General features: G+C 49.7%; 1 long non-coding RNA gene across 1 annotated transcript; it reads left to right on the forward strand.

The window, feature by feature from the left end:
- Positions 1-601: 601 nt before the first annotated feature.
- On the forward strand, positions 602-18,716 carry LOC142496520 (uncharacterized). Its single transcript, XR_012802029.1, has 3 exons — positions 602-682; positions 8,731-8,821; positions 18,615-18,716. It is a non-coding gene; the product is annotated as an uncharacterized LOC142496520 (long non-coding RNA).
- The last annotated feature ends 2,297 nt before the right edge of the window (positions 18,717-21,013 follow it).

The raw sequence follows: 21,013 nt of genomic DNA on the forward strand, positions 1-21,013 counted from the left end.
ACAAGAGAATGGTGTTTCCTAGCATTGACGCATCACGTGGTGTGGCTGTGAGCCAATGGGGAGGGGAGGCTTCGGGAGGAGGAGGGGCTTCGGGGAGCGGGGAGGAGTGTATGAGTGTGCCTGAGTGTGTGAGTGCCTGTCTGTGTGTGTGTGTATGTGTGTGCCTGAGTGCGTGAGTGCCTGTCTGTGTGTGTGTATGTGTGCCTGAGTGCGTGAGTGCCTGCCTCTGTCTGTCTGTGTGTGCCTGTGTGTGTGCGCATGTGTGTGTGTATGAGTGCCTGCGTCTGTGTGTGTGTGCCTGCGTGTGTGTGTTGCTTACTTACCTTAAATCAGCAGCTTCAGCCCGAGTCCGTGGAGGGAGGGGGGGAGAGTAGCGGGTCCCTCCGCTCAAGCCACGCCCCCCCTCCCTGTCAAACCTCCCGCTCCGGCTCCCGCTCCCTACAGACCGCATATCGCGGTCTGTGTATGTCAGCGCACCGCCTGTATGCAGTGCGGGCGCGCTGACTCTGGGAGCGGGGCCTTAGCCTAAGAGGGAATAACCCCATGCAGAAAAAACACAAAGCAGTGAATGTTAACCAAGTTTGAGGCTTATGTGTTATAGCTTTGACAGAGGGACCAGCGCTGGATTGCTGGACCTGTCTTCGGATCAGAGCCCAGTGTTTTGATGGAGATGTGTGTGGAGGTAACATTTTTTTTATATTTATAATGCTGTTGCAGGGGATATTGGACATTTGTCTAATTTTTCAATGATTGATTGTGTTTTCCAAACAAACATACTAAACATATAAACATCTATTAAAAGACTTGATCATGTGGTCACCATTTACATGGCTTCACCCAGGAGGGATGAACCGCAAGATTTTCAGCTCCGAAGACCCCCTGATTTCCAAGATACATACCAGTGATGTAAACGGTATAACTCCCGCTCTACCAATGGGTATTTAAATGGCCATCCAATAGAAAGCCACAACCAATGACGTTGCAGCTTCCAGATTGACTGCAGTCTGGCAGCCATTTTTTCCCCCCTGGAGGAAGATACAAACCCAGTAACTTCACTGGTAATTATTCTGGAAACAAGGGGTCACTGGAGCAGAAAATAACACGGCTCAGCTCGGGGGACCCCCCCCCCCCCGATTCCCATCCTGTAAAAAAAAAGAAGATAACCAACCCTCTGCCCCCACATTAAATAGTTTAAAGACAGACCTCAGAGAACCTTATCTCAGAAGATAACGTTTTTTTTCCTGATAAGACCCTTTGATGTCTGCAAACTGCCTGGCGGAGTGGAGAAAGTGAGGATAAACACGTCTCCGATCAGTGCCCAGAACTTTGGGTATCTGCTGCCACCAGAGCCCTTGAGGTTTATGCTCAACCCTATACTAGACTTAGGGCTACCTGAGACGCAGCTTTCACTAGCCAGGCACAGGGAGTATAATATGTGTTAGGTTTATTATATGGGAACACAACAACAGGGGTTCCAACACACATGACAGATATAAAATACAGGGGAATGGCACAGTTCCCAGGTTGACACTAGTGCAGGCTTTGGGGTTATTAAATAAAAACAAATGAACAGCTAGGAAAAACAAAACAATAAGGTTGGCAGTGTGTTTTACAGGCATCACATGGAGCTCACTTTCAAAATAGCTCATATTTTGGGGAACATCAGCACTATACAGAAGACACTGTGTTGGGGTTTACCATTGCTCACAGTTATCCATCCACACTTGAGATGTTTGGTGAATCTTTTCCTAAGTGTTAATGTACCACACCCCTGTGCATTTTGAGATTAACTAAGAGCCCCCAAGAGGTTCGGTTTTAAGGATATCTCTGCTTCAGCAAAGGTGGCTCAATCAGTGGCTCAGTCATTTTGACTCAAGCAGGGATATCTAAAACCTGACTTCTTGGTGGCCCTTAAGAACTGGAGTTGAGCCCCCCCCCCCCCCTGCATGAAGCTACAATAACTGCTATTACATCATGATGGCTCTTCAATGGCTAAAGACGTCAATGTGAAACACCACTTTATTTCATTCTGCCTTTGTGCTCAAACTAGGAGAGAGAGAAAGAACCAGGTTAGTAGCACTCTATCACCAGGCTGGATGATTTCTGATCAATTTAAAATGATTTTTATTGAATCAAGGATAAAATAATGGGCATAAAATAAAACATATTAAATAACGTATTAAATCCAGTAGAAGTAATTACACTCCGGATAATGGACAGTGCTGGATAAAGTATATAGTTATATACTGAAAAGAAGGGGAAGTATATCTATGGCGCTTGGCCCCAAGGTGTACTAAATAGAAAAAGGATATGTAGCCATGCATGTAAAATGCTCTGCAGTTGTCTTCCCTGCTGGCAGTAAACCTGGTAAGTTACAGGGATGCTAGCAGTAATAATGGAGGTTTGCCCTCACACCCTGGTCAGGTGCCCTATGTATGGGTGGGAGTGGCTACATGCTCTGAGTCCACAGTTAGTGACATCAGAGCTGTGACAGTTCCGGAAGTATATAAGGCACAGCACTGCTCAAAGTTATGTGATGCTGAGTTGTTGGAGTGCGTTGAGAAGGAAGGATCCACTAGTGCAGTAACTAGTGGTCCATTTCTACAGCAAGCTGAATAGAGCCACACTGTGTCCAGGGACCTGGCACAGGGGTGATCTCCCTACGGGGAGAGGGGATCCCACTCCATTGGGAGGGCGTACCTGTCAAAGGGACAGCAAAGGAATATGTGCGGCTGAGACAGCTGGCTGTGAGGGGCAGCTTGCCCATACCATGATAATAAAGATGCCCTTGATCAAAGACATTCCACTGTGTGAGACTTAAGTTACTCTCCAGCGGAAGGCACCACCGAGGAGTTCCTCATCAGGACCCTCTCCCTGCGAACGCATAGATCCTGATGAGGTGGAGGCGCTGCACGTGATATAGGTAGGACTCGCACACACTACCTCAGATGCCTATCTGGATTGACAATCCGTGAATAACATCATGCGGGAGACTCAGGAGTCCTGTTGCCTACAGGTGCACCACCAGACACGAACATGTAATGGGGGCTGGTTAGACCACACGGGCCAATATGAGATTGGGTGGGTCAGACTAGAGGAAATAACCGTTACAGTTGGAGGCGCTGTTGAGATACCTGTCAAGAGGACCGGCTTTTGCTAGGCACACTGGGAAACAGGGAGAGTGTCTGCTGCCACTTTGTGCTGCATGGGAAGGAGCCAGGGGTAGTCAGGGGAGCTGCTGCAGGCCGCACGGACGCCCTGGGATTCTGCAAGAAGTTAATAGGGCTGGAGCCGGGCTATAGCTGTCCGAGTCCCTTGAGGTAGTGCTAGTGGTAGGACGCCTAAAGGGATAAACTGGTAACGTAGTTCAGGAATCCTGGAGAGGGTCTGCGCTAGACTAGCCAACAGTAGGTAGACGCCCAAAGTACTGCATGGAAGAGCCAGAATACTCTAGTCCATTCCAGACCACTTACCGAAGGGAGCACAGACTGGGAGGAAGGAGATACAGCAGACACAGAAAGAGTGAGCCTAGCCTGAGGTAGTGCAAATACGAGTCAGATCTACATTAGGTACACAAGGTGGTGCACAAGGCATTTTTATTATATTGGTGTGGTAGCTGCCCCGCAGAGGAGCTCCATGTACAACAAAATAATATACAGTAGCCCAATGGCGATTGCAAGAATGGAGGATCCGCGCGGTGCGGAAGCGCCAAGACGGCGAACGGGGGCCGAAGGAGAGAGCGCACATGGCACGTGTGCGAGTGAAGGGCAAGCTACAGAGGAGACTTTTGTGAGCCTGCTGGAAGAACAAGCTACAGAAGAGACTTTTGTGAGCCTGTTGTGGAGTGGTGCGAAAGCTGTGATTGCACCGTGTTGGTCCTGCGTAAGGACCTTGGGGTAGTAACCCTGAGGACAGTGAAGAGGACATTGTCGTGAGTTATGAGGAACATAATGGACTGGATTGTCATTCGACGTACAAACAGTTAAAAGCTACCTCATTCGATAACCAGAGTGACATTTCAAACCAAGATGGCGGTTCCCGCTTCCCTGGGAGACCGCGTGGGCCAGTTGCAGAAAATAGTGCAAATTCTCAACTTGCAGAGAGTTGGCCAGGAGTGGCACCAACGGGAAAACTCCACCCTGATGGGGAGTATGGTGCGAAAGCTGGAGCCGCGCCCACATGGACTATGACTAACTCAGCCCTGTGCTGGGTCATGAGACTAAATCGAGGAACCTCCCTCAAGTTTCCACCAGGGGGAGTGGTTTGCGGTTGTGGCGGATGCGGGTGGAGTTAGCTGGGGAAGGGGTTGGCAAACCAGCCCCTGCACTTCAGCTGCGAGGAGCCAGCAAGCTGAATAGATCACTAGTGAGAGTGCCTCCTCTAGTGACTATGGCCAGCAAAACCGAAGAAGGGTCACTGATATCTACCCATCCCTACTCGGCTCCAGGATTCTTCCTGATACTACGAGTAGCGGGAATAGAGACAGTGGCATGCCTGTGCTTGCAGTGTCGACTGCCGAGCGGTGCTGTGAGCTCTACGGCACGATGCACACAATGTGGCCTGCAATACCTGTGGCCAATGCCGACATTCGTGCCAGTACAGGCAGTGGAGACCGCGGGAGATATTGCCATGCTGGCTGCGGAACTCCCCGGTTCGCTCTGGAGGGAGTCTGCTGATCCCGGAGAAAGGGGATCGGGCACGACTATCAAACCCGAGCAAGACGAGAAAACCGACCACCGACGCGGTGATAAAAGAGGGGCTCACCGTCGATCACCGAGCGGAATGCCTCGGCGTAACGCGAAGTTGGAGTCTTCGGATGAGGAAACAGCCAGTCCTACTGCGTTGACAGCCCGACCACCGGTGAGCCACAGTAGCAGTACGATTAAACAAGTGCCACTCACCTGTGTCGGAAGTGAGCGGTACAGAGTGTCGCCCGTGCAGCGGCAGCCCGAGAGGCGAAGTCCCACGGCCGTGGTGACTAACGGTTCTGATGGCGGCAGATCCACCCCAACACCACGGAACAGTAAGCTAAGCCCCTGCTATTACCAGGTTCCGAGGGTGGCAAAGGCAGAGGAAGGACGGTGCAAGGCCCAAGCGGTGCAACAGCGGAAAAAGGCGTTGCCGGATGTAGTCGTGGAGGATGAGGTCTCGCTTGGTCACCCAACCCAAGATTGCGGCGAAGCATGTGCGTTCCAGGACGTGGCTTCCGGCGACCATGGCGGAACTGATTGGGAGATGACGTCGCCTCTTCGTTCGAGCAGTATCAGCCGATCGCCTAAGTTGAAGAGGAGCGGGCGATCGACGCGGAAGCTTCAGAGCAGTGAGACCGGAGAAACGGAGAGCCCGTGCGGTGGCACCGGACCAGGTAGCGGTGAAGAGCGGGTCGTGGCCCCGCGGATACCAACTGTTCGGCCCTATGCCCAATCCCCGGCCCTAGTTAAACCCAAGGCCCTAGTTAAAGCGCCAGCCCCAGCCACCTTTTCTTTCGGCTCCTCGTCGAGCTTAGGAATGTCAGAAGAGGTTCCCGGGTCACGTCGGATGAATGGACTGAAGGGGGCTTGGACTGTGGTACATCCGATGATGGTTTGGTGGGTGGAAGGTATTTGCGGCAAGTGTCCGCGACTAGTGATGGCCTAAGCGTTGTGTCATCCTAGAAAGTAGGCCCAAGAGGGTGGGATCGCAGTCACGGTCTACCGGGACATCCGGAGTGTCCTCCTGGGGAGAATTAGAGGAGGGAGAGTCTGTAGAGTCCGCTACAGAGGAGGTTAAGGAGACCCGGTGGTGGCCCCCCTTATTTGAGGGATACGAGGCCTGGTTAGATAGGACCCGGTTCATCCTAGAGCGGGATGGGGTGGTGGACTATTGGTGGGCCAAGGGAGAATTCACTGAGGAGGTTCTTTTAAAGGCCCTGCAGGACCGGTGGTACGACATTAGTCGAGGGCTAATAGAGCCATTGGGTCCTAGTAAACTTGAGGAGCCGGATGAACCCCTGTCATGGGTGCTACCCGGGAGAGCAGATTAATCCGGACCAGCCGCGCCGAAAGAGCCATTGTAGCCCAGTACAAAAACTCCCATGGGTTAGAGTACCCCTATGTTCCCGAACCCCTCATGCAGGAGATTGAGGATAAGCGGGATGGGTGGCTACGAGAAACCATTGAAATGTACATGGTAAATAAAGGGGGTGCCATTACAGGGCGCAGAGCAGAAGAGAGGATCTCCCAGTTAGGATCTCCCAGTTAATGCGAGTATGGAGCATTGGCGCAGCATATATATGCACAAAGCTGTGTATAGACCCGAGAGTGGCTTGGCTCGGGAGTATAGCATTACAGTAACTGACATGGCAGGTAGGGAGGTGAAGAAACCAGACCCTCGCCACTATTATTAGGTAGACAGAATAGTAAGGTCTGTTTCTAACCGTGAGCGCCCTCTGCTGGTCGGGAGCGTTATACAGTTGATAATTATGAAACAAGAATGTTGTTTGATTAATTATGTGTTCCATTTTACAGTGCGGACGGTGGCTATTCACCAGGGGGAGATTGTAGCCATGCATGTAAAATGGTCTGCAGTTGTCTCCCCTGCTGGCAGTAAACCTGGTAAGTTACAGGGATGCCAGCAGTAATCATGGAGGTTTGCCCTCACACCCTGGTGAGGTGCCCTATGTATGGGTGGGAGTGGCTACATGCTCTGAGTCCACAGTTAGTGACATCAGAGCTGTGACAGTTCCTGAAGTATATAAGGCACAGAACTGCCCAAAGTTATGTGATGCTGAGTTGTTGGAGTGCGTTGGGAAGGAAGGATCCACTAGTGCAGTAACTAGTGGTCCATTTCTACAGCAAGCTGAATAGAGCCACACTGTGTCCAGGGACCTGGCACAGGGGTGATCTCCCTACAGGGAGAGGGGATCCCACTCAATTGGGAGGGCGTACCTGTCAAAGGGACAGCAAAGGAATATGTGCGGCTGAGACAGCTGGCTGTGAGGGGCAGCTTGCCCATACCACGATAATAAAGATGCCCTTGATCAAAGACATTCCACTGTGTGAGACTTAAGTTACTCTCCAGCGGAAGGCACCACCGAGGGGTTCCTCATCAGGACCCTCTCCCTGCGGACGCATAGATCCTGATGAGGTGGAGGCGCTGCACGTGATATAGGTAGGACTCGCACACACTACCTCAGACGCCTATCTGGATTGACAATCCCCGAATAACATCATGCGGGAGACTCAGGAGTCCTGTTGCCTACAGGTGCACCACCAGACACGACCATGTAATGGGGGCTGGTTAGACCACACGGGCCAATATGAGATTGGGTGGGTCAGACTAGAGGGAATACCCGTTACAGATATATACAACCAGATGGAGGGTGATATCCACTTTGGCTCTCCTTGTGTCAACGATCAATCATGTAAAACATATAAAAACAAACATAGTGTAATACAGTAACTAATAAAAACATAAAACACCACTAACTAAGACAAACAAATATACCAGGGACCCTGGTATCACTCTGCGTTCCATCAGCTGTCCTGTTCCCCGCAAGCCGTGCTGTGCTGCTTCTTCACTGAAGCATCTTTGAATTTGCCGCCATTAGCTCCCCACGGCACCGTGAGGAGCTGGTGATTCTGCGGCTAGACTCTCCTGACGCCTGGCGTTTTTGCGCATGTCCATACCACGGAGGACAGAGGCAAGGCATTCAGACTGCTTCCCCTGCCCTTGTGACAGCGTGGAGGGACGCTCCATTTATTGACTCTTCTGACTCCACACGGCTACACGTGGCAGACGCCAGAGAGACGTGCAGGAGCTACATCAGCGTTCTATAAGAGGGGATACTCTCCGATTATCCACTGCTAATTACCATCTAGGCTCCGGTAAGCGGGTATTTCAGCCAGTTACAGGATACCATTGGGACTTTCATTATTGTGTGTTTTTATTTTTATTCAACAATTAGTTGTTGTATTAAATGCCTTTTACTCATTCCAGTCATCTGTTTGTCTCAGCATTTGTTTGTCTTAGTATTTGTTAGTGGTGTTTCATGTTTTTGTTAGTTACTGTATTACACTATGTTTGTTTTTATATGTTTTACATGATTGATCGTCGACACGAGGAGAGCCCAAGTGGATATCACCCTCCATCTGGTTGTATATATCCTTTTTCTATTTAGTACACCTTGGGGCCAAGCGCCATAGATATACTTCCCCTTTCCATATCTGACCTTGGGTGTCAGAGTTATATCCCGGGCTGCTGGCCATTTCCAGGTGATTCAAATTAGCGCTACCTTATTGTCTTTATATAGTTATATACTGGTTATCCTATGTTGAGATCTCAAAAACAAGGGTATTATCTCAAAATTAGGATGGGGTGAGCAATATGTTCACCACACCCTAATTGTTAGATACTACCCTTGTATTTAAGGGTATTTAATATTTAATGTCCATTATGTTATCCTTGGCTCAATTAGAATTATGTTACATTTATTAGAAATCATCCAGCCTGGTGAAAGAGTGCTACTAACTGGGTTATTTCTCTCTCCTACTTTGACTACTTATACTCACCCAGCTAGCATCAACCCCAGTTACATCAGCTGATGCGAGGGTTCTTGTCTAGTTTATTTCTGCCTTTGTTTACAATCATTTTAAAGAGACATTCTCAGTTGGGTTCTGGAATGTTGAGGCTCTTGTACTTCAACTGCTGTTCCTGGTTCTTACTTGGATTCCATCTGCTCTGTCTCCGTAGCGGAAGATAATCGCGTAGCAGAAATAAAGGAGCTTAACATCTATTGCTTCTTGGTTGTGCAGTCTGTGCTTCTGTCATCCATCTTGATCCTGTGAGTCGATTTTTAAACCCAAAACAGAAAAGCAGTTACATAAAAACATGGTCAAACCGTAACCTGTTAAAGGGTTTGTACATTGCAAGACTGTGTACTAAGACTGTGAAATGACATTTCTTGTATAAAAAGTAGTCAAGGCAGCACATGTGAGAGAGGCGGGGGGGGGGGGAGTGAGTGAGTGAGAGAGTGAGTGAGAGAGAGAGTGTGGGAGAGAGAGTGTGGGAGAGAGAGTGTGAGAGTGTGGGAGAGAGAGAGAGTGAGAGTGTGGGAGAGAGAGAGAGAGAGAGTGTGTGAGAGTGTGGGAGAGAGAGAGAGAGAGTGTGAGAGTGTGGGAGAGAGAGTGTGAGAGTGTGGGAGAGAGAGTGTGAGAGTGTGAGTGTGGGAGAGAGAGAGAGTGTGAGTGTGGGAGAGAGAGAGAGTGTGGGAGGGAGAGAGTGTGAGAGTGTGAGAGTGGGAGAGAGTGGGAGAGAGTGGGAGAGAGTGGGAGAGAGTGGGAGAGAGTGGGAGAGAGTGGGAGAGAGTGTGAGAGTGTGGGAGAGAGAGAGAGAGTGTGGGAGAGAGAGAGAGAGAGTGTGGGAGAGAGAGAGAGAGAGTGTGGGAGAGAGAGAGAGAGTGTGAGAGTGTGGGAGAGAGAGAGTGTGAGAGTGTGGGAGAGAGAGAGAGTGTGAGAGTGGGAGAGAGAGAGAGTGTGAGAGTGGGAGAGAGAGAGAGTGGGAGAGAGAGAGAGTGGGAGAGAGAGAGAGTGTGAGAGAGAGAGTGTGAGAGAGAGAGTGTGAGAGAGAGAGTGTGAGAGAGAGAGTGTGAGAGTGAGAGAGGGTGAGAGTGGGAGAGAGAGAGAGAGTGTGAGAGTGTGGGAGAGAGAGAGAGTGTGGGAGAGAGTGTGGGAGAGAGAGAGAGAGAGAGTGTGAGAGTGTGGGAGAGAGTGTGGGAGAGAGTGTGGGAGAGAGAGAGAGTGTGAGAGTGTGGGAGAGAGTGTGGGAGAGAGAGAGTGAGAGTGTGGGAGAGAGAGAGAGAGTGTGAGAGTGTGGGAGAGAGTGTGGGAGAGAGAGAGTGTGAGAGTGTGGGAGAGAGAGAGTGAGAGTGTGTGTGAGAGAGAGTGTGTGTGAGAGAGAGTGTGTGTGAGAGAGAGAGTGTGTGAGAGAGAGAGTGTGTGAGAGAGAGAGTGTGGGAGAGAGAGAGTGTGGGAGAGAGAGAGTGTGGGAGAGAGAGAGTGTGGGAGAGAGAGAGTGTGGGAGAGAGAGAGTGTGGGAGAGAGAGAGTGTGGGAGAGAGAGAGTGTGGGAGAGAGAGAGTGTGGGAGAGAGAGAGTGTGGGAGAGAGAGAGTGTGGGAGAGAGAGAGTGTGTGGGAGAGAGAGAGTGTGTGGGAGAGAGAGAGTGTGTGGGAGAGAGAGAGTGTGTGGGAGAGAGAGAGTGTGTGGGAGAGAGAGAGTGTGTGGGAGAGAGAGAGTGTGTGGGAGAGAGAGAGTGTGTGGGAGAGAGAGAGTGTGTGGGAGAGAGAGAGTGTGTGGGAGAGAGAGAGTGTGTGGGAGAGAGAGAGTGTGTGGGAGAGAGAGAGTGTGTGGGAGAGAGAGAGTGTGTGGGAGAGAGAGAGTGTGTGGGAGAGAGAGAGTGTGTGGGAGAGAGAGAGTGTGTGGGAGAGAGAGAGTGTGTGGGAGAGAGAGAGTGTGTGGGAGAGAGAGAGTGTGTGGGAGAGAGAGAGTGTGTGGGAGAGAGAGAGTGTGTGGGAGAGAGAGAGTGTGTGGGAGAGAGAGAGTGTGTGGGAGAGAGAGAGTGTGTGGGAGAGAGAGAGTGTGTGGGAGAGAGAGAGTGTGTGGGAGAGAGAGAGTGTGTGGGAGAGAGAGAGTGTGTGGGAGAGAGAGAGTGTGTGGGAGAGAGAGAGTGTGTGGGAGAGAGAGAGTGTGTGGGAGAGAGAGAGTGTGTGGGAGAGAGAGAGTGTGTGGGAGAGAGAGAGTGTGTGGGAGAGAGAGAGTGTGTGGGAGAGAGAGAGTGTGTGGGAGAGAGAGAGTGTGTGGGAGAGAGAGAGTGTGTGGGAGAGAGAGAGTGTGTGGGAGAGAGAGAGTGTGTGGGAGAGAGAGAGTGTGTGGGAGAGAGAGAGTGTGTGGGAGAGAGAGAGTGTGTGGGAGAGAGAGAGTGTGTGGGAGAGAGAGAGTGTGTGGGAGAGAGAGAGTGTGTGGGAGAGAGAGAGTGTGTGGGAGAGAGAGAGTGTGTGGGAGAGAGAGAGTGTGTGGGAGAGAGAGAGTGTGTGGGAGAGAGAGAGTGTGTGGGAGAGAGAGAGTGTGTGGGAGATGAGAGTGAGGAGAGAGAGAGTGTGAGAGAGAGAGTGTGTGGAGAGAGAGTGTGTGGAGAGAGAGAGAGTGTGTGGGAGAGAGAGAGTGTGTGGGAGAGAGAGTGTGAGTTGGTGGAGAGATGAGAGTGCTGTGGGAGAGAGAGAGTGTGTGGGAGAGAGAGAGTGTGTCGGAGAGAGAGTCGAGTGTGGAGGACGAGGAGAGTGTGTGGGAGAGAGTGAGTGTGTGGGAGAGGTGTGAGTGTGCTGGGAGAGGAGTGTGTGTGGAGAGAGAGGGTGTGTGTGTGGTGAGGGAGAGTGTGTGGGAGAGGAGTGTGTGGGAGAGAGAGAGTGTGTGGAGAGAGTGAGTGTGTGGGAGAGATGAGTGGTGGGAGTCGAGTGTGTGTGTGGAGAGAGTAGTGTGTGTGGAGAGAGAGAGGTGTGTGTGAGAGAGTGAGTGTGTGGGAGAGAGTGTGTGGGAGAGAGAGAGTGTGTGTGGAGAGAGAGAGTGTGTGTGGGAGAGAGAGAGTGTGTGGGGGAGAGCGGAGTGTGTGGGAGAGAGAGAGGAGTGTGTGGGAGGAGAGTGTGTGGGAGAGAGAGTGTGTGGGTGGAGAGAGAGAGTGTGTGGGAGAGAGAGAGTGTGTGGGAGAGAGAGAGTGTGTGGGAGAGAGAGAGTGTGTGGGAGAGAGAGAGTGTGTGGGAGAGAGAGAGTGTGTGGGAGAGAGAGAGTGTGTGGGAGAGAGAGAGTGTGTGGGAGAGAGAGAGTGTGTGGGAGAGAGAGAGTGTGTGGGAGAGAGAGAGTGTGTGGGAGAGAGAGAGTGTGTGGGAGAGAGAGAGTGTGTGGGAGAGAGAGAGTGTGTGGGAGAGAGAGAGTGTGTGGGAGAGAGAGAGTGTGTGGGAGAGAGAGAGTGTGTGGGAGAGAGAGAGTGTGTGGGAGAGAGAGAGTGTGTGGGAGAGAGAGAGTGTGTGGGAGAGAGAGAGTGTGTGGGAGAGAGAGAGTGTGTGGGAGAGAGAGAGTGTGTGGGAGAGAGAGAGTGTGTGGGAGAGAGAGAGTGTGTGGGAGAGAGAGAGTGTGTGGGAGAGAGAGAGTGTGTGGGAGAGAGAGAGTGTGTGGGAGAGAGAGAGTGTGTGGGAGAGAGAGAGTGTGTGGGAGAGAGAGAGTGTGTGGGAGAGAGAGAGTGTGTGGGAGAGAGAGAGTGTGTGGGAGAGAGAGAGTGTGTGGGAGAGAGAGAGTGTGTGGGAGAGAGAGAGTGTGTGGGAGAGAGAGAGTGTGTGGGAGAGAGAGAGTGTGTGGGAGAGAGAGAGTGTGTGGGAGAGAGAGAGTGTGTGGGAGAGAGAGAGTGTGTGGGAGAGAGAGAGTGTGTGGAGAGAGAGAGTGTGTGGGAGAGAGAGAGTGTGTGGGAGAGAGAGAGTGTGTGGGAGAGAGAGAGTGTGTGGGAGAGAGAGAGTGTGTGGGAGAGAGAGAGTGTGTGGGAGAGAGAGAGTGTGTGGGAGAGAGAGAGTGTGTGGGAGAGAGAGAGTGTGTGGGAGAGAGAGAGTGTGTGGGAGAGAGAGAGTGTGTGGGAGAGAGAGAGTGTGTGGGAGAGAGAGAGTGTGTGGGAGAGAGAGAGTGTGTGGGAGAGAGAGAGTGTGTGGGAGAGAGAGTGTGTGGGAGAGAGAGAACTGCCCAGTTTCACATTATCAAGTGTTTTATCAGAAATAGTTCAATTTCTCTAATCAATAGTCACTGACTGTGATAATGGTTTTTAGATTTAAGTTCTATGATTTCTAAGGAGACAATAAAAGAAAGTGTTGAATATTTGATTGGGGTAATGTAGCGCCTTAGGACTAAAAGGGCATGAAATGCATTGCAATGAAGTGATGAACAATAATAGCGTGACAGATCTGATAGCATCCTGCTGTAAATCAAAGCCAAGCCCTGAAATTCCAATATGATGACAAAGTAAAGTACACGTTGGGCTGGATAATTGTGTTGTCAGAAGCACACTCAGGTATGATTTAATGTACCAGCTACTGTGCTTAGGAGACTGACAGGAAATCATTTCCCCCAGTTGCAATACACAGTTAAATTAACAAGGTACAGACAGTCCTCGGTTATCCAACGAAATCTGTTCTGGAAGTAGCGTTGGATGGTGAAACCGTTGTAAAGTGAGTCCCATGTTAATCAGTGGCGGTGAGCGTTGGATAACGCATTCAGGCGTCGGATAACGCATTCCGGAGTCGGAAAACGGCCCGTAGGGTTGCATTGTAAAGCGTTGGATATGCCATTCGCTGTAAAGTGAAACGTTGGATAACGAGGACTACCTGTATTTAAAATGGACTAAGACCAGTATTATGCAAACCATTGTGAGTCCAATATGTGGGCAGAAGAGCTGATAAATACTGACATTTCCTTTCTTTAAAGTAATTGTGAGGTTCAGCTTGGGTGTAATGTGATGTGGGTGTAAGGCAGGGGGTCTGCAACGTCTCAAGGAAGGAGAGACATTTTATAAAAAATGTCTGTCTCCAAAATAGAGAGCCGCAGCACATGATGTGAATATAACACCCCCACAAACACATACATATACTGAACACGCACTAATAGGTATATACTGTATAAGCATTAACATACAACACAATATGTGGGGGAATAAAATGCATCTCACAATAATAAGTCCCTTTATATAGTAGTTTTTATTGTTTTTCTGTGCAGAAGTGTCATTTACAAATACACCATACATACATACGTACACTACCCCCACCAAAAAAACACCTATATGACCCCCAAAGTACACACCCCTCCTAAATACTGTACAGTATATATACACATACATACATACACACAAACACACACACACGTACACCCTTACATTGGGCCTCTTTTCTTCACTGTCCTTTCGGTGGCTGCGGGGGGGTAAGGGGGAGGGGCGCTAGTCGGGCCCCTTGTTGCCGCCGGGCCCGACGTCTCCCAAGCTGCTTGCCTGCCTCTCCCCTGTACTGTCCCACGCCGGGCTCGGTGATGTCAGCTCACGCCGGAGGCTGCGACACGCACTTCCAGCGTGCACCGACATGAGAGCCCGGCGTGGGACCATTCAGGAGAGAGGCAGGCAAGCAGCTGGGGAGAAGTCGGGCCCGGCAGCAACAAGGGGCCCGACCTGCACCCCCCCCACCTATCGCCAGACTAGTGAGGGAGAGAGGCAGCAGCTGGGGGTTGGCAACCTGCAGAGAGCAGCAAGTAGGAGCGGAAAGAACCGGAGTCGCAGGTTGCCGACCCCTGGTGTAGGGTGACCATTTGGACCTGAATAACCAGCTCAAAACAATTCTATTTTGTAGACTGACGCGGTCCCCAGTAACATTACCTGTTTCCATATGGATGCAGGTAAAACGATTAAATAATAAATAAATACATAACTTGCAGGTCAAGCAGCATCTAGGACATACTTGAAATACAAGATACTTATCTACAAATATATTACAATATTTTAAAATAAACATATGAGTACATAGAAGTTAAGACAAACTGAGGTCTCTGCTCTAACGAGCTTACATCTATGAACATAAACATTGTTATTTTTGGTTTTATTAATAGAAGTATCACTGTACATTTCACAACTGACAATCACAATTATCATGCAGTGAAGAACTAGTTGGCATTGCTCCATACTGACAGAACAACTGTATTGTTACTTTACTATCTGATTCTTAGACTGCCAATATTAAAGCTGCAGTTCAAGCAATATACTACGTGTGTATTTTTTTTTTAATAAATCAGTTCTGTACTGTGAGAAAATACTTGTATTTGTAGCATTTAAAAAAGAAAAATTTAATGTATTCTAATGTAGCAAGCATTTTTGTTTCTATAGAAACCATTTACAAAGTCACGTCCCCTTCCTCTTCTGAGAGAGGCTCTGGCTCTTGAGCCCTGCACTTTCTCGAGCAGTGCACCAATTGTATCTAGTGCCTGCCTGGTCACATGATCTTCCACACACAACTTTGCATCCTGGGTACTCTTATATAGCCGGCGACGCAACCGATGCCGTCGCCATTGCGAAAGTTATAATTAATGTTTGGGAGATGTCGCTGGCTACAAGGCCAGTGACGTCAGCAAGGGAGAAGGCAGACGGGCGAAGCTCCCTGATTGGCTTATAGCCAGTCACGTGGAGACCGTCTCTTCATAAATCAAATACAACCGACTACCAGATTTTTGGTAGCGCTGTCGCTCCGTCGTGTCCACTATAAGCGCAGCCTATCAGTGAATTAAATAACCCCCAATTTGGCGATCGATTACAGAACGGATCGATCGGCAACTTGGCTAATCACGTGTTAGTGTGCAGATTGTATTGATGCCTGTGTAGCGCTATTTCCCCACCCTATGGGAGATGTGGCAACTACTGAGTGTAAGTGGTGCTTTACCTGCGGCTCACAGGAGGCCTTGAGCTTCCTGTAGTTCTGGGACTGAGATGAGATTGTTAAGTCCTCTACTAGTTGCGGTAGGGCCACTCCCAACTCGGAGCCGCCCGTGGACAAACGACTGTAGTATGCTGGCCCTGGACTTGGAGCCTGCATAAAACTGCTCTCATACTGGTTGAAGGTGGGTGGCGGTAGTGGAGTCTCGGCTGGCCTGGATGCCTCTAGTATGGCACTTGGGGTGAATGTTACCTGGGGCATGGGTGTCTGCCCGGATGGGAGCACATGAGGCCAGGGCTGTGGCCCTCCATTCCCCAGAGATGTTGGGGAAGGCGGGTGTTTTGGCTTGAGAGGGGACCACTGAGGAGAGTCCCGGGGTTGACGTCGCCCTGGGTGCTGGTAACTCAGGATATATGAGCGGGTAGCCCTTGGGCGTGGCCTCTGGTAGATGTAGCGCCTGAGGAGCATCTGCAATGCATATTTCTTGGCCCGGTCAGAAGTATGGTACTCCAATAGCATGTGGAGTCATATTCTCTGCCTCTAACCCAGGCATTGGCTAGACCGGGAAGTCATCTTAGGTGGTCCCGGACCTCCCACTGGGGTGTGACATTGCCTACGGCCACCACGTGACGGGGTGGTTCTTGGACTTTCAAGGCCCAGGCCAAGGCCCTCCTGTCTTGAGGGCACAAACATGATGGGGAATTTGATTTCTCTAAATTGACTGCTGAGTCGGGCACCCCAGGTCTGAATCTCATCAGCGCCTCCAAATGTAGCGCTGTTTCCCCCACCCTATGGGAGATATGGCGACTACTGAGTGTAAGTGGTGCTTTACCTGCAGCTCACAGGAGGCCTGAACCTCCGCTGTTGGGAGCATGGGGTGTACAGCGCCTCCACCTGTGAGGGATCCTGATAGCGCCGGATAACCCCTTCACAGGACCCAATGCAATAAGTATACACAGCGTATATAATAACAGGTTTACTGAAATTCAATTGGTAACACTATAATACATAGAACTCAGGCCTCACACGGCCTAACATACACACCGTATCCCACTGTTCAGCCTCTTTGTCCACACCCTATTAGGGTCTTCCCCAATGTACTGAGGTGCCCTGGGCACCTAGCCACCCTGGTGTCCACAGGAACCAACCCACCCCCAAAGTATGTGAGACAGCACTGCCCACTGTGAGAGTGAAGAGTTTGGGCACTTGTTGACTTGTCTTATACCTGCCAGGTGCTCCAGCACCTGGTACAGCTAACTACAGAAAGGGCCGTTCTGTCCCACGCTGTCGTCGTCAGCGAAGTCGTTCGCCTCCACGTGGGGTCGTATCCAGCTGGTGGGTGCCACCATGAAGAGAGTCTATCTCTGGGGTGGGTGATCTGGTCCCAGACCACAGGCCGCTGATACTGCGTGGCGTTTTCTTGCTGTGTCCCTGACACTGCACTCAATACAGGGGCATTGTCCCTATCAAGAGGGGCTGTCCCTGTAGCATCCACAAACTAGTGGGAGTCGTGGCCTAGCTGGGGCCTATCAGGGGTTCTCTGGCCTAGTGCAGCGACCTACTGACACGCGCCAAATGTATCAACTCTCTGAGCAGGGGAATCCTGGTGCCCTATTGGCTGCTGTGTGCCACCTGAGCCTGCTGCCGCAGTGGCTGCTGGGGGTTGTAGTCCTCCTGCGGAGCTATTCCCTTAATGGCCGCCGCTTGCGCTGCTCACTACGCATGCGCCGCCTCTTCTAATGGCCGCCAGCTGTCGGGACCCCTTTTGCGCATGTGCTAACCTTATTGCGCATGCATACCAACATGGTGGTGCCCTGTGACCCGGTCTCTTCTCACGACTGTCCACAACGCCCCCGCCGGACACACCGGATCATCTCCCATCACTCTCTCCAAGCTCCGCTGCCAGTCGCACTCGCAGCCACAGCAGGAGGAAAGAGGAGGGGGGGGACGTACCTGGCCACACACATATTGAAAGGAAAATTATTATTTTTTAAACGGCAGCTTGAACTGCAGCTTTAAACATAGTAGATACTGTATGTAAATGGCCACTGGGTGGCAATACATAAAGAAAAAGCTTCCCCACTCCACAAATCTATTCTTCATTCTCTTACCATTCATGGCATAGGAACTACAGTATTATTATTATTATTTTTTTTACTGATATTAAACCTGTGTCTTAGGATGATCAAGCATCTGTTTGGGCCCAACATTGCGGCTCTTTCAATACACAGAATGTTCTGATGCTTTGCCCATTATGGTGTCAGGCCATATACTGTATGCTGCACTTTGCAGACATATGATGCTAGACATAATACAGGGAAGTATAAGACAAATAGGTTTACATGTATCTGATAATAAACTAAACATTGTCAGAGAGGAGTCAATGCGCTAAACAGCATACAATCAAATCCACTTCATGGGCCATTCTGATAACTACACGGCTTCTTCTTCATTCACACTTGCACAAGCACACAGGGCAGAGTGGCTAAGAGGGCAGCGCATGGAAACACAGGGCAGAGTGGCTAAGAGGGCAGCACATGGAAACACAGGGCAGAGTGGCTAAGAGGGCAGCGCATGGAAACACAGGGCAGAGTGGCTAAGAGGGCAACGCATGGAAACACAGGGCAGAGTGGCTAAGAGGGCAGCGCATGGAAACACAGGGCAGAGTGGCTAAGAGGGCAGCGCATGGAAACACAGGGCAGAGTGTTTGAGGGCAGCGCATGGAAACACAGGGCAGAGTGGCTAAGAGGGCAGCGCATGGAAACACAGGGCAGAGTGGCTAAGAGGGCAGCTCATGGAAACACAGGGCAGAGTGGCTAAGAGGGCAGCGCATGGAAACACAGGGCAGAGTGGCTAAGAGGGCAGCGCATGGAAACACAGGGCAGGTGTGAATGTGGAAATGTCTCAATGGCCCACATTTACTACGAAGGTCTATTCCATAAAACATCTTTCAGCACCAGAAGGAACCTTCTGGCCAATTCAACGCTTAGTAAATATGGGCCTTTATTTCTTATTCCCTCATACCCAACTGATAAACGGATATTGCCAGTTCTTGGTATCATTGATTAACGCTGCCTATGCTGCACTTTGTTTAGTAAGGCAAAAAAATAACCCGGTCACTTAAACTCTATTTCCCTACAGCTGCTACTTTTGCGTGTACCACAAAAGGAAAATAAAGGATATTATAATGCGCAGGAAAGGAGAATCCCGGCAGAGAAAGGAAAGACGCGCGAAAGAGAGAAAACAGGAAAAAGACACAACTTGAGGAATAGTTGTTTTTTAGAAATAAAATAAAAGCATAATATTTCACAATATTTCTGTAAATGTTGGGTGGGTGATTTAGGGAAGAAGTTCTTGGATTTAGAGCAGTCTTTGGCCGAGTATATCATCTATAATCTAAATTGCCGTACCTCCAGCTAAAGGGCTGGTATCACCTGAGAAGGTAGGTAGGAATAAACAATAAGTATAAATAAATACGTTTTTTCTGAAGCCAGGGTCACGTGTGATGTGTGAATGGCCCCAGATAGCATTAACTCAGCTCCCTTTTAATCACTCCAAGTCCTATAATATTTCCTCCACTTTATTGGAAAAAGCAGCAGAATACAGATACTTGTGGATGGTATGTAGTGGTGATTTATAGTTGGAAACAGGTAAAAAGAGATGGCCTCACCATGGGAGATTAACAGAGAAGGGTGCTGTACTCACTGTCTCCAGGGTGGAAAAGGAAGTGAGGGGCAGTGTGGGTAAAGGGAATAGTCTTGGGACAGACTATCTTTGAACAAACAGGAGGGGGGCAGACTAGCCCATTCTGGTGAGGATCTAAAAGGATGCAGTAGCAGCTCACTGATTTCATGCCGGAGGCAAGAAATGCAACATTGTTACATATCACACAGGCACAGTATGTGTATGCAAACTCCATGCAGCTGAAATAAGAACTGACAGGCAGAAGCTGCAAGGGAAAGAGGGGGGTGAACCAAAAATGTAGTTCTTGTTCCATGACAACGTTACAGCAATACTTTCCGTATGGAATCAATTCCCACACACAGATGATAGGGTTAAAAAGTTTATTTTCATGAGCAAAATGGAGCTGTAACTCAAAGAAGCTGGCACACAATGTACCAGGTTTATGAAATAAAAAAAGTATAATAAAAGATGATACCATTACCGGTGCTCCTGTGTTTGAACGATAGCCTGTAATCAATCCAATGCAAGTAGTAGTTGAAGGAACACAGGGCACAAACGGATTTGGAATAACTAACTCATTTATTGAGCCAAACACTAGTGTTTGGCTCAATAAATGAGTTAGTTATTCCAAATCCGTTTGTGCCCTGTGTTCCTTCAGCTACTACACAATGTACCAGAACACTCTATACACTTGTACTTGTTAGGGACAATGTTGTTATTTACTTGAATTAATAAATGTAATTATATGAAAGGAGCAGAACATGTAGCACTGAGCAATTAAAAAAAATATGTTTGATTACAGCAGGAATGCGCAAACTAGCGGCGCGAGATTCTTTGCGGGGGGCGTGGTGGGTGTCACAGAGGCCCCGCGCGCTTCCCAAAGGCACTTAAACTTTGCCATGGCAATGTAACGTCATGACGCGCAGAAAGCCGGAGCCAAGGAAAAGGGGGGGGGGGGGGGCACAGAGAGGGGGACAGCCGGCAGGGGGGCGCAGGGGCAAAGAGTGTGCTCCCCCGGATTACAGGATTGAAGCACGGGGTCCTAGGAGCTGAACTCCATTAATTTCAGCTCTGAGGACCCCCGGCCTCCAGAAATACGTGTGTGTGTATGCAGCCAGGAAACTGTGTGCTAAACATAATGGCGGCATCTAAATGTCCCGCATCACACAATAGGATACCGTGACATCATCCCTTGCGGCTTCCTATTGGCCCACGTAACTGGAACTTTTAACCTCCACAGAGATTCTGGCGCCCCTTGCAGAAGTAAGAGTCTCTGGAAGCGAGCGACCGCGCAGTGCTACGTGTTCTGCTGCTGTAAGGTTGCCTAGAAACAGACTGGCTAGAGTGTGTAATATGATTTTATACGCAGGGTCTTTGGAGCTGAACCGCGTTGACGTCATCCCTGTGGGATCCTTAAGATACTGAAGCAGGGTTTTAATAATGAAATAATAACTTTATTGATATAGTGATTTTTCTCCCAATGGGACTCAATGCCCTTCACCATTACAAAAAGGAAAAAAGAAGAAAACATTTAGGTTATAAAATACTTGGCCACAATGGTTGGTAGGAGTGATTATGGGTGTGGGACAGTAGGCATGAGTCTAAGCTATTGAAATGCTTCATCTACAGTAAGAGGTGAATTTAAAGGGTTGACATAGAGGTAGGGAGAGAAGGTGCTTGGTGTATACTGAGTGAAAGGGAGTTGCACAAATAAGGGGCAGTGAGGGAAAAATGTTTAAGGTGAGAGAGAGCAGTAGAGGTGAAAGGAGACAGTTATGAGTAGAGCTGGGGCATAACAAGAGATCAAAGCTGATATGTATTGATATGATGGGAAGCCAGGAGAGGGATTTAAGGAG

This window comes from Ascaphus truei, chromosome 6, assembly GCF_040206685.1.
Source record: "Ascaphus truei isolate aAscTru1 chromosome 6, aAscTru1.hap1, whole genome shotgun sequence".
Lineage (NCBI taxonomy): Eukaryota > Metazoa > Chordata > Amphibia > Anura > Ascaphidae > Ascaphus > Ascaphus truei.